This window comes from Lactuca serriola, chromosome 3 (genome assembly GCF_051521515.1).
Source record: "Lactuca serriola cultivar US96UC23 chromosome 3, Lser_US96UC23_V15, whole genome shotgun sequence".
Taxonomy (NCBI): Eukaryota; Viridiplantae; Streptophyta; class Magnoliopsida; order Asterales; family Asteraceae; genus Lactuca; species Lactuca serriola.
The window spans coordinates 88,805,104-88,821,267 of NC_136410.1; positions in this window are offsets into that span (position 1 = coordinate 88,805,104).

Here is a 16,164-nt window from a genome sequence, read left to right on the forward strand (position 1 = left end):
ATATCATCATTTCATCACTAGAACATATCATATCACTATAATCCATTTTCCTAACTATCATACACACATATATCTAGAAAATAACAACATACATACATCGCACACACAATAAACACACATCACTCTTTCGATTATGGACCAATCAAACCCGTCACACAAAAATATTAAATCCAAACTCTACCATGCAAACATCCTAAACTTACCATCATAGAAAGGAGTCATCATTTCCAGCAAACATATAATACAATATTTTGGTACATGCATCCAACACAACCTAGGTACCATTCCAACCATTCTAGGACGCATAATTCCATGAAAAAGTACTAGAATCACAACAAGGATTGACTCACCTCTTGTCCAAGATGGGCGGAGTTATGAACTGGGGAGAAACACCTTCCAACAAGTAATTCAACACCCCAAAAAGATTACACAAAGACTGGATTAGAAATAGAGCACAAAATGAAAATAGTTCTCCTTAAACAAAAAATGTGTTACAGCGTAGGTACCATTCCACCCATAGGTGTGTCACTAACTCATAATCAAGGCTTGTTCAATATGAATTGACCAGCACAACCCATCCCTACTAGGTCGATCACCAAACCAAAAGGCCAGTACCTCAGTTACTACTAACATGACCAACTCGACCCAATGCAGTAAGTGAGGTGCAACTCTCACGCGTAACATTGCCTTCTGACGTGCTATGTTCACTTCTTTGATGTTTCAAGTACAAGTACATGTGTTGTTGTTCAATAGGGTAATTATTTGTTATCCCCTATCACTAGGACTTTCCACCTGAACGTCATACTTGATCTAGTGCCTTCACTAAGAAAATAACACTCAAGTCCTGACAACTATAGACCATGTCTCGAATGGTGGTCTAGAAAAACCACTCGTATTGGCTTAGGATCTTAACCTTTATGTATATTCCAACATATAATCCCTGACAAGAATCTGGACAGGGTACACACACCTAAGTCTAGGTTGCTACACCATTATCCCACTAGTAAGTGTATTCCCGTTTTAATGAATATATTATTAATTCATCATTCAAATATTACATTACAAGCCTTCCTAAGTGATCATGCTCTATTTGTGTTCTTATTAAATGGGATTTACTTCTAAACTCATCATCATGTAAACATGCATCAATCATAACAAGTCAATCCTTTTACATCATTATATAATCATGTTCATATCATCATTTCGTCACTAGAACATATCATATCACTATAATGCATTTCCCTAACTATCATACACACATATATCTAGAAAATAACAACATACATACATCACACACAATAAACACACATCACTCTTTCGATTATGGACCAATCAAACCCGTCACACAAAAATATTAAATCCAAACTCTACCATGCAAACATCCTAAACTTACCATCATAGAAAGGAGTCATCATTGCCAGCAAACATATAATACAATATTTTGGTACATGCATCCAACACAACCTAGGTACCATTCCAACCATTCTAGGACGCATAATTCCATGAAAAAGTACTAGAATCACAACAAGGATTGACTCACCTCTTGTCCAAGATGGGCGGAGTTATGAACTGGGGAGAAACACCTTCCAACAAGTAATTCAACACCCCAAAAAGATTACACAAAGACTGGATTAGAAATAGAGCACAAAATGAAAATAGTTCTGCTTAAACAAAAAATGTGTTACAGCGTAGGTACCATTCCACCCATAGGTGTGTCACTAACTCATAATCAAGGCTTGTTCAATATGAATTGACCAGCACAACCCATCCCTACTAGGTCGATCACCAAACCAAAAGGCCAGTACCTCAGTTACTACTAACATGACCAACTCGACCCAATGCAGTAAGTGAGGTGCAACTCTCACGCGTAACATTGCCTTCTGACGTGCTATGTTCACTTCTTTGATGTTTCAAGTACAAGTACATGTGTTGTTGTTCAATAGGGTAATTATTTGTTATCCCCTATCACTAGGACTTTCCACCTGAACGTCATACTTGATCTAGTGCCTTCACTAAGAAAATAACACTCAAGTCCTGACAACTATAGACCATGTCTCGAATGGTGGTCTAGAAAAACCACTCGTATTGGCTTAGGATCTTAACCTTTATGTATATTCCAACATATAATCCCTAAAAAGAATCTGGACAGGGTACACACACCTAAGTCTAGGTTGCTACACCATTATCCCACTAGTAAGTGTATTCCCGTTTTAATGAATATATTATTAATTCATCATTCAAATATTACATTACAAGCCTTCCTAAGTGATCATGCTCTATTTGTGTTCTTATTAAATGGGATTTACTTCTAAACTCATCATCATGTAAACATGCATCAATCATAACAAGTCAATCCTTTTACATCATTATATAATCATGTTCATATCATCATTTCGTCACTAGAACATATCATATCACTATAATGCATTTCCCTAACTATCATACACACATATATCTAGAAAATAACAACATACATACATCACACACAATAAACACACATCACTCTTTCGATTATGGACCAATCAAACCCGTCACACAAAAATATTAAATCCAAACTCTACCATGCAAACATCCTAAACTTACCATCATAGAAAGGAGTCATCATTTCCAGCAAACATATAATACAATATTTTGGTACATGCATCCAACACAACCTAGGTACCATTCCAACCATTCTAGGACGCATAATTCCATGAAAAAGTACTAGAATCACAACAAGGATTGACTCACCTCTTGTCCAAGATGGGCGGAGTTATGAACTGGGGAGAAACACCTTCCAACAAGTAATTCAACACCCCAAAAAGATTACACAAAGACTGGATTAGAAATAGAGCACAAAATGAAAATAGTTCTGCTTAAACAAAAAATGTGTTACAGCGTAGGTACCATTCCACCCATAGGTGTGTCACTAACTCATAATCAAGGCTTGTTCAATATGAATTGACCAGCACAACCCATCCCTACTAGGTCGATCACCAAACCAAAAGGCCAGTACCTCAGTTACTACTAACATGACCAACTCGACCCAATGCAGTAAGTGAGGTGCAACTCTCACGCGTAACATTGCCTTCTGACGTGCTATGTTCACTTCTTTGATGTTTCAAGTACAAGTACATGTGTTGTTGTTCAATAGGGTAATTATTTGTTATCCCCTATCACTAGGACTTTCCACCTGAACGTCATACTTGATCTAGTGCCTTCACTAAGAAAATAACACTCAAGTCCTGACAACTATAGACCATGTCTCGAATGGTGGTCTAGAAAAACCACTCGTATTGGCTTAGGATCTTAACCTTTATGTATATTCCAACATATAATCCCTGACAAGAATCTGGATAGGGTACACACACCTAAGTCTAGGTTGCTACACCATTATCCCACTAGTAAGTGTATTCCCGTTTTAATGAATATATTATTAATTCATCATTCAAATATTACATTACAAGCCTTCCTAAGTGATCATGCTCTATTTGTGTTCTTATTAAATGGGATTTACTTCTAAACTCATCATCATGTAAACATGCATCAATCATAACAAGTGAATCCTTTTACATCATTATATAATCATGTTCATATCATCATTTCATCACTAGAACATATCATATCACTATAATGCATTTCCCTAACTATCATACACACATATATCTAGAAAATAACAACATACATACATCACACACAATAAACACACATCACTCTTTCGATTATGGACCAATCAAACCCGTCACACAAAAATATTAAATCCAAACTCTACCATGAAAACATCCTAAACTTACCATTATAGAAAGGAGTCATCATTTCCAGCAAACATATAATACAATATTTTGGTACATGCATCCAACACAACGTAGGTACCATTCCAACCATTCTAGGACGCATAATTCCATGAAAAAGTACTAGAATCACAACAAGGATTGACTCACCTCTTGTCCAAGATGGGCGGAGTTATGAACTGGGGAGAAACACCTTCCAACAAGTAATTCAACACCCCAAAAAGATTACACAAAGACTGGATTAGAAATAGAGCACAAAATGAAAATAGTTCTGCTTAAACAAAAAATGTGTTACAGCGTAGGTACCATTCCACCCATAGGTGTGTCACTAACTCATAATCAAGGCTTGTTCAATATGAATTGACCAGCACAACCCATCCCTACTAGGTCGATCACCAAACCAAAAGGCCAGTACCTCAGTTACTACTAACATGACCAACTCGACCCAATGCAGTAAGTGAGGTGCAACTCTCACGCGTAACATTGCCTTCTGACGTGCTATGTTCACTTCTTTGATGTTTCAAGTACAAGTACATGTGTTGTTGTTCAATAGGGTAATTATTTGTTATCCCCTATCACTAGGACTTTCCACCTGAACGTCATACTTGATCTAGTGCCTTCACTAAGAAAATAACACTCAAGTCCTGACAACTATAGACCATGTCTCGAATGGTGGTCTAGAAAAACCACTCGTATTGGCTTAGGATCTTAACCTTTATGTATATTCCAACATATAATCCCTGACAAGAATCTGGACAGGGTACACACACCTAAGTCTAGGTTGCTACACCATTATCCCACTAGTAAGTGTATTCCCGTTTTAATGAATATATTATTAATTCATCATTCAAATATTACATTACAAGCCTTCCTAAGTGATCATGCTCTATTTGTGTTCTTATTAAATGGGATTTACTTCTAAACTCATCATCATGTAAACATGCATCAATCATAACAAGTCAATCCTTTTACATCATTATATAATCATGTTCATATCATCATTTCATCACTAGAACATATCATATCACTATAATGCATTTCCCTAACTATCATACACACATATATCTAGAAAATAACAACATACATACATCACACACAATAAACACACATCACTCTTTCGATTATGGACCAATCAAACCCGTCACACAAAAATATTAAATCCAAACTCTACCATGAAAACATCCTAAACTTACCATTATAGAAAGGAGTCATCATTTCCAGCAAACATATAATACAATATTTTGGTACATGCATCCAACACAACGTAGGTACCATTCCAACCATTCTAGGACGCATAATTCCATGAAAAAGTACTAGAATCACAACAAGGATTGACTCACCTCTTGTCCAAGATGGGCGGAGTTATGAACTGGGGAGAAACACCTTCCAACAAGTAATTCAACACCCCAAAAAGATTACACAAAGACTGGATTAGAAATAGAGCACAAAATGAAAATAGTTCTGCTTAAACAAAAAATGTGTTACAGCGTAGGTACCATTCCACCCATAGGTGTGTCACTAACTCATAATCAAGGCTTGTTCAATATGAATTGACCAGCACAACCCATCCCTACTAGGTCGATCACCAAACCAAAAGGCCAGTACCTCAGTTACTACTAACATGACCAACTCGACCCAATGCAGTAAGTGAGGTGCAACTCTCACGCGTAACATTGCCTTCTGACGTGCTATGTTCACTTCTTTGATGTTTCAAGTACAAGTACATGTGTTGTTGTTCAATAGGGTAATTATTTGTTATCCCCTATCACTAGGACTTTCCACCTGAACGTCATACTTGATCTAGTGCCTTCACTAAGAAAATAACACTCAAGTCCTGACAACTATAGACCATGTCTCGAATGGTGGTCTAGAAAAACCACTCGTATTGGCTTAGGATCTTAACCTTTATGTATATTCCAACATATAATCCCTGACAAGAATCTGGACAGGGTACACACACCTAAGTCTAGGTTGCTACACCATTATCCCACTAGTAAGTGTATTCCCGTTTTAATGAATATATTATTAATTCATCATTCAAATATTACATTACAAGCCTTCCTAAGTGATCATGCTCTATTTGTGTTCTTATTAAATGGGATTTACTTCTAAACTCATCATCATGTAAACATGCATCAATCATAACAAGTCAATCCTTTTACATCATTATATAATCATGTTCATATCATCATTTCATCACTAGAACATATCATATCACTATAATCCATTTTCCTAACTATCATACACACATATATCTAGAAAATAACAACATACATACATCGCACACACAATAAACACACATCACTCTTTCGATTATGGACCAATCAAACCCGTCACACAAAAATATTAAATCCAAACTCTACCATGCAAACATCCTAAACTTACCATCATAGAAAGGAGTCATCATTTCCAGCAAACATATAATACAATATTTTGGTACATGCATCCAACACAACCTAGGTACCATTCCAACCATTCTAGGACGCATAATTCCATGAAAAAGTACTAGAATCACAACAAGGATTGACTCACCTCTTGTCCAAGATGGGCGGAGTTATGAACTGGGGAGAAACACCTTCCAACAAGTAATTCAACACCCCAAAAAGATTACACAAAGACTGGATTAGAAATAGAGCACAAAATGAAAATAGTTCTGCTTAAACAAAAAATGTGTTACAGCGTAGGTACCATTCCACCCATAGGTGTGTCACTAACTCATAATCAAGGCTTGTTCAATATGAATTGACCAGCACAACCCATCCCTACTAGGTCGATCACCAAACCAAAAGGCCAGTACCTCAGTTACTACTAACATGACCAACTCGACCCAATGCAGTAAGTGAGGTGCAACTCTCACGCGTAACATTGCCTTCTGACGTGCTATGTTCACTTCTTTGATGTTTCAAGTACAAGTACATGTGTTGTTGTTCAATAGGGTAATTATTTGTTATCCCCTATCACTAGGACTTTCCACCTGAACGTCATACTTGATCTAGTGCCTTCACTAAGAAAATAACACTCAAGTCCTGACAACTATAGACCATGTCTCGAATGGTGGTCTAGAAAAACCACTCGTATTGGCTTAGGATCTTAACCTTTATGTATATTCCAACATATAATCCCTGACAAGAATCTGGACAGGGTACACACACCTAAGTCTAGGTTGCTACACCATTATCCCACTAGTAAGTGTATTCCCGTTTTAATGAATATATTATTAATTCATCATTCAAATATTACATTACAAGCCTTCCTAAGTGATCATGCTCTATTTGTGTTCTTATTAAATGGGATTTACTTCTAAACTCATCATCATGTAAACATGCATCAATCATAACAAGTCAATCCTTTTACATCATTATATAATCATGTTCATATCATCATTTCGTCACTAGAACATATCATATCACTATAATGCATTTCCCTAACTATCATACACACATATATCTAGAAAATAACAACATACATACATCACACACAATAAACACACATCACTCTTTCGATTATGGACCAATCAAACCCGTCACACAAAAATATTAAATCCAAACTCTACCATGCAAACATCCTAAACTTACCATCATAGAAAGGAGTCATCATTTCCAGCAAACATATAATACAATATTTTGGTACATGCATCCAACACAACCTAGGTACCATTCCAACCATTCTAGGACGCATAATTCCATGAAAAAGTACTAGAATCACAACAAGGATTGACTCACCTCTTGTCCAAGATGGGCGGAGTTATGAACTGGGGAGAAACACCTTCCAACAAGTAATTCAACACCCCAAAAAGATTACACAAAGACTGGATTAGAAATAGAGCACAAAATGAAAATAGTTCTGCTTAAACAAAAAATGTGTTACAGCGTAGGTACCATTCCACCCATAGGTGTGTCACTAACTCATAATCAAGGCTTGTTCAATATGAATTGACCAGCACAACCCATCCCTACTAGGTCGATCACCAAACCAAAAGGCCAGTACCTCAGTTACTACTAACATGACCAACTCGACCCAATGCAGTAAGTGAGGTGCAACTCTCACGCGTAACATTGCCTTCTGACGTGCTATGTTCACTTCTTTGATGTTTCAAGTACAAGTACATGTGTTGTTGTTCAATAGGGTAATTATTTGTTATCCCCTATCACTAGGACTTTCCACCTGAACGTCATACTTGATCTAGTGCCTTCACTAAGAAAATAACACTCAAGTCCTGACAACTATAGACCATGTCTCGAATGGTGGTCTAGAAAAACCACTCGTATTGGCTTAGGATCTTAACCTTTATGTATATTCCAACATATAATCCCTAAAAAGAATCTGGACAGGGTACACACACCTAAGTCTAGGTTGCTACACCATTATCCCACTAGTAAGTGTATTCCCGTTTTAATGAATATATTATTAATTCATCATTCAAATATTACATTACAAGCCTTCCTAAGTGATCATGCTCTATTTGTGTTCTTATTAAATGGGATTTACTTCTAAACTCATCATCATGTAAACATGCATCAATCATAACAAGTCAATCCTTTTACATCATTATATAATCATGTTCATATCATCATTTCGTCACTAGAACATATCATATCACTATAATGCATTTCCCTAACTATCATACACACATATATCTAGAAAATAACAACATACATACATCACACACAATAAACACACATCACTCTTTCGATTATGGACCAATCAAACCCGTCACACAAAAATATTAAATCCAAACTCTACCATGCAAACATCCTAAACTTACCATCATAGAAAGGAGTCATCATTTCCAGCAAACATATAATACAATATTTTGGTACATGCATCCAACACAACCTAGGTACCATTCCAACCATTCTAGGACGCATAATTCCATGAAAAAGTACTAGAATCACAACAAGGATTGACTCACCTCTTGTCCAAGATGGGCGGAGTTATGAACTGGGGAGAAACACCTTCCAACAAGTAATTCAACACACCAAAAAGATTACACAAAGACTGGATTAGAAATAGAGCACAAAATGAAAATAGTTCTGCTTAAACAAAAAATGTGTTACAGCGTAGGTACCATTCCACCCATAGGTGTGTCACTAACTCATAATCAAGGCTTGTTCAATATGAATTGACCAGCACAACCCATCCCTACTAGGTCGATCACCAAACCAAAAGGCCAGTACCTCAGTTACTACTAACATGACCAACTCGACCCAATGCAGTAAGTGAGGTGCAACTCTCACGCGTAACATTGCCTTCTGACGTGCTATGTTCACTTCTTTGATGTTTCAAGTACAAGTACATGTGTTGTTGTTCAATAGGGTAATTATTTGTTATCCCCTATCACTAGGACTTTCCACCTGAACGTCATACTTGATCTAGTGCCTTCACTAAGAAAATAACACTCAAGTCCTGACAACTATAGACCATGTCTCGAATGGTGGTCTAGAAAAACCACTCGTATTGGCTTAGGATCTTAACCTTTATGTATATTCCAACATATAATCCCTAAAAAGAATCTGGACAGGGTACACACACCTAAGTCTAGGTTGCTACACCATTATCCCACTAGTAAGTGTATTCCCGTTTTAATGAATATATTATTAATTCATCATTCAAATATTACATTACAAGCCTTCCTAAGTGATCATGCTCTATTTGTGTTCTTATTAAATGGGATTTACTTCTAAACTCATCATCATGTAAACATGCATCAATCATAACAAGTCAATCCTTTTACATCATTATATAATCATGTTCATATCATCATTTCGTCACTAGAACATATCATATCACTATAATGCATTTCCCTAACTATCATACACACATATATCTAGAAAATAACAACATACATACATCACACACAATAAACACACATCACTCTTTCGATTATGGACCAATCAAACCCGTCACACAAAAATATTAAATCCAAACTCTACCATGCAAACATCCTAAACTTACCATCATAGAAAGGAGTCATCATTTCCAGCAAACATATAATACAATATTTTGGTACATGCATCCAACACAACCTAGGTACCATTCCAACCATTCTAGGACGCATAATTCCATGAAAAAGTACTAGAATCACAACAAGGATTGACTCACCTCTTGTCCAAGATGGGCGGAGTTATGAACTGGGGAGAAACACCTTCCAACAAGTAATTCAACACCCCAAAAAGATTACACAAAGACTGGATCAGAAATAGAGCACAAAATGAAAATAGTTCTGCTTAAACAAAAAATGCGTTACAGCGTAGGTACCATTCCACCCATAGGTGTGTCACTAACTCATAATCAAGGCTTGTTCAATATGAATTGACCAGCACAACCCATCCCTACTAGGTCGATTACCAAACCAAAAGGCCAGTACCTCAGTTACTACTAACATGACCAACTCGACCCAATGTAGTAAGTGAGGTGCAACTCTCACGCATAACATTGCCTTCTGACGTGCTATGTTCACTTCTTTGATGTTTCAAGTACAAGTACATGTGTTGTTGTTCAATAGGGTAATTATTTGTTATCCCCTATCACTAGGACTTTCCACGTGAACGTCATACTTGATCTAGTGCCTTCACTAAGAAAATAACACTCAAGTCCTGACAACTATAGACCATGTCTCGAATGGTGGTCTAGAAAAACCACTCGTATTGGCTTAGGATCTTAACCTTTATGTATATTCCAACATATAATCCCTGACAAGAATCTGGACAGGGTACACACACCTAAGTCTAGGTTGCTACACCATTATCCCACTAGTAAGTGTATTCCCGTTTTAATGAATATATTATTAATTCATCATTCAAATATTACATTACAAGCCTTCCTAAGTGATCATGCTCTATTTGTGTTCTTATTAAATGGGATTTACTTCTAAACTCATCATCATGTAAACATGCATCAATCATAACAAGTCAATCCTTTTACATCATTATATAATCATGTTCATATCATCATTTCGTCACTAGAACATATCATATCACTATAATGCATTTCCCTAACTATCATACACACATATATCTCGAAAATAACAACATACATACATCACACACAATAAACACACATCACTCTTTCGATTATGGACCAATCAAACCCGTCACACAAAAATATTAAATCCAAACTCTACCATGCAAACATCCTAAACTTACCATCATAGAAAGGAGTCATCATTTCCAACAAACATATAATACAATATTTTGGTACATGCATCCAACACAACCTAGGTACCATTCCAACCATTCTAGGACGCATAATTCCATGAAAAAGTACTAGAATCACAACAAGGATTGACTCACCTCTTGTCCAAGATGGGCGGAGTTATGAACTGGGGAGAAACACCTTCCAACAAGTAATTCAACACCCCAAAAAGATTACACAAAGAATGGATTAGAAATAGAGCACAAAATGAAAATAGTTCTGCTTAAACAAAAAACGTGTTACAGCGTAGGTACCATTCCACCCATAGGTGTGTCACTAACTCATAATCAAGGCTTGTTCAATATGAATTGACCAGCACAACCCATCCCTACTAGGTCGATCACCAAACCAAAAGGCCAGTACCTCAGTTACTACTAACATGACCAACTCGACCCAATGCAGTAAGTGAGGTGCAACTCTCACGCGTAACATTGCCTTCTGACGTGCTATGTTCACTTCTTTGATGTTTCAAGTACAAGTACATGTGTTGTTGTTCAATAGGGTAATTATTTGTTATCCCCTATCACTAGGACTTTCCACCTGAACGTCATACTTGATCTAGTGCCTTCACTAAGAAAATAACACTCAAGTCCTGACAACTATAGACCATGTCTCGAATGGTGGTCTAGAAAAACCACTCGTATTGGCTTAGGATCTTAACCTTTATGTATATTCCAACATATAATCCCTGACAAGAATCTGGACAGGGTACACACACCTAAGTCTAGGTTGCTACACCATTATCCCACTAGTAAGTGTATTCCCGTTTTAATGAATATATTATTAATTCATCATTCAAATATTACATTACAAGCCTTCCTAAGTGATCATGCTCTATTTGTGTTCTTATTAAATGGGATTTACTTCTAAACTCATCATCATGTAAACATGCATCAATCATAACAAGTCAATCCTTTTACATCATTATATAATCATGTTCATATCATCATTTCGTCACTAGAACATATCATATCACTATAATGCATTTCCCTAACTATCATACACACATATATCTAGAAAATAACAACATACATACATCACACACAATAAACACACATCACTCTTTCGATTATGGACCAATCAAACCCGTCACACAAAAATATTAAATCCAAACTCTACCATGCAAACATCCTAAACTTACCATCATAGAAAGGAGTCATCATTTCCAGCAAACATATAATACAATATTTTGGTACATGCATCCAACACAACCTAGGTACCATTCCAACCATTCTAGGACGCATAATTCCATGAAAAAGTACTAGAATCACAACAAGGATTGACTCACCTCTTGTCCAAGATGGGCGGAGTTATGAACTGGGGAGAAACACCTTCCAACAAGTAATTCAACACCCCAAAAAGATTACACAAAGACTGGATTAGAAATAGAGCACAAAATGAAAATAGTTCTGCTTAAACAAAAAATGTGTTACAGCGTAGGTACCATTCCACCCATAGGTGTGTCACTAACTCATAATCAAGGCTTGTTCAATATGAATTGACCAGCACAACCCATCCCTACTAGGTCGATCACCAAACCAAAAGGCCAGTACCTCAGTTACTACTAACATGACCAACTCGACCCAATGCAGTAAGTGAGGTGCAACTCTCACGCGTAACATTGCCTTCTGACGTGCTATGTTCACTTCTTTGATGTTTCAAGTACAAGTACATGTGTTGTTGTTCAATAGGGTAATTATTTGTTATCCCCTATCACTAGGACTTTCCACCTGAACGTCATACTTGATCTAGTGCCTTCACTAAGAAAATAACACTCAAGTCCTGACAACTATAGACCATGTCTCGAATGGTGGTCTAGAAAAACCACTCGTATTGGCTTAGGATCTTAACCTTTATGTATATTCCAACATATAATCCCTAAAAAGAATCTGGACAGGGTACACACACCTAAGTCTAGGTTGCTACACCATTATCCCACTAGTAAGTGTATTCCCGTTTTAATGAATATATTATTAATTCATCATTCAAATATTACATTACAAGCCTTCCTAAGTGATCATGCTCTATTTGTGTTCTTATTAAATGGGATTTACTTCTAAACTCATCATCATGTAAACATGCATCAATCATAACAAGTCAATCCTTTTACATCATTATATAATCATGTTCATATCATCATTTCGTCACTAGAACATATCATATCACTATAATGCATTTCCCTAACTATCATACACACATATATCTAGAAAATAACAACATACATACATCACACACAATAAACACACATCACTCTTTCGATTATGGACCAATCAAACCCGTCACACAAAAATATTAAATCCAAACTCTACCATGCAAACATCCTAAACTTACCATCATAGAAAGGAGTCATCATTTCCAGCAAACATATAATACAATATTTTGGTACATGCATCCAACACAACCTAGGTACCATTCCAACCATTCTAGGATGCATAATTCCATGAAAAAGTACTAGAATCACAACAAGGATTGACTCACCTCTTGTCCAAGATGGGCGGAGTTATGAACTGGGGAGAAACACCTTCCAACAAGTAATTCAACACCCCAAAAAGATTACACAAAGAATGGATTAGAAATAGAGCACAAAATGAAAATAGTTCTGCTTAAACAAAAAACGTGTTACAGCGTAGGTACCATTCCACCCATAGGTGTGTCACTAACTCATAATCAAGGCTTGTTCAATATGAATTGACCAGCATAACCCATCCCTACTAGGTCGATCACCAAACCAAAAGGCCAGTACCTCAGTTACTACTAACATGACCAACTCGACCCAATGCAGTAAGTGAGGTGCAACTCTCACGCGTAACATTGCCTTCTGACGTGCTATGTTCACTTCTTTGATGTTTCAAGTACAAGTACATGTGTTGTTGTTCAATAGGGTAATTATTTGTTATCCCCTATCACTAGGACTTTCCACCTGAACGTCATACTTGATCTAGTGCCTTCACTAAGAAAATAACACTCAAGTCCTGACAACTATAGACCATGTCTCGAATGGTGGTCTAGAAAAACCACTCGTATTGGCTTAGGATCTTAACCTTTATGTATATTCCAACATATAATCCCTGACAAGAATCTGGACAGGGTACACACACCTAAGTCTAGGTTGCTACACCATTATCCCACTAGTAAGTGTATTCCCGTTTTAATGAATATATTATTAATTCATCATTCAAATATTACATTACAAGCCTTCCTAAGTGATCATGCTCTATTTGTGTTCTTATTAAATGGGATTTACTTCTAAACTCATCATCATGTAAACATGCATCAATCATAACAAGTCAATCCTTTTACATCATTATATAATCATGTTCATATCATCATTTTGTCACTAGAACATATCATATCACTATAATGCATTTCCCTAACTATCATACACACATATATCTAGAAAATAACAACATACATACATCACACACAATAAACACACATCACTCTTTCGATTATGGACCAATCAAACCCGTCACACAAAAATATTAAATCCAAACTCTACCATGCAAACATCCTAAACTTACCATCATAGAAAGGAGTCATCATTTCCAGCAAACATATAATACAATATTTTGGTACATGCATCCAACACAACCTAGGTACCATTCCAACCATTCTAGGACGCATAATTCCATGAAAAAGTACTAGAATCACAACAAGGATTGACTCACCTCTTGTCCAAGATGGGCGGAGTTATGAACTGGGGAGAAACACCTTCCAACAAGTAATTCAACACCCCAAAAAGATTACACAAAGACTGGAATAGAAATAGAGCACAAAATGAAAATAGTTCTGCTTAAACAAAAAATGTGTTACAGCGTAGGTACCATTCCACCCATAGGTGTGTCACTAACTCATAATCAAGGCTTGTTCAATATGAATTGACCAGCACAACCCATCCCTACTAGGTCGATCACCAAACCAAAAGCCAGTACCTCAGTTACTACTAACATGACCAACTCGACCCAATGCAGTAAGTGAGGTGCAACTCTCACGCATAACATTGCCTTCTGACGTGCTATGTTCACTTCTTTGATGTTTCAAGTACAAGTACATGTGTTGTTGTTCAATAGGGTAATTATTTGTTATCCCCTATCACTAGGACTTTCCACCTGAACGTCATACTTGATCTAGTGCCTTCACTAAGAAAATAACACTCAAGTCCTGACAACTATAGACCATGTCTCGAATGGTGGTCTAGAAAAACCACTCGTATTGGCTTAGGATCTTAACCTTTATGTATATTCCAACATATAATCCCTGACAAGAATCTGGACAGGGTACACACACCTAAGTCTAGGTTGCTACACCATTATCCCACTAGTAAGTGTATTCCCGTTTTAATGAATATATTATTAATTCATCATTCAAATATTACATTACAAGCCTTCCTAAGTGATCATGCTCTATTTGTGTTCTTATTAAATGGGATTTACTTCTAAACTCATCATCATGTAAACATGCATCAATCATAACAAGTCAATCCTTTTACATCATTATATAATCATGTTCATATCATCATTTCGTCACTAGAACATATCATATCACTATAATGCATTTCCCTAACTATCATACACACATATATCTAGAAAATAACAACATACATACATCACACACAATAAACACACATCACTCTTTCGATTATGGACCAATCAAACCCGTCACACAAAAATATTAAATCCAAACTCTACCATGCAAACATCCTAAACTTACCATCATAGAAAGGAGTCATCATTTCCAACAAACATATAATACAATATTTTGGTACATGCATCCAACACAACCTAGGTACCATTCCAACCATTCTAGGACGCATAATTCCATGAAAAAGTACTAGAATCACAACAAGGATTGACTCACCTCTTGTCCAAGATGGGCGGAGTTATGAACTGGGGAGAAACACCTTCCAACAAGTAATTCAACACCCCAAAAAGATTACACAAAGACTGGATTAGAAATAGAGCACAAAATGAAAATAGGTCTGCTTAAACAAAAAACGTGTTACAGCGTAGGTACCATTCCACCCATAGGTGTGTCACTAACTCATAATCAAGGCTTGTTCAATATGAATTGACCAGCACAACCCATCCCTACTAGGTCGATCACCAAACCAAAAGGCCAGTACCTCAGTTACTACTAACATGACCAACTCGACCCAATGCAGTAAGTGAGGTGCACCTCTCACGCGTAACATTGCCTTCTG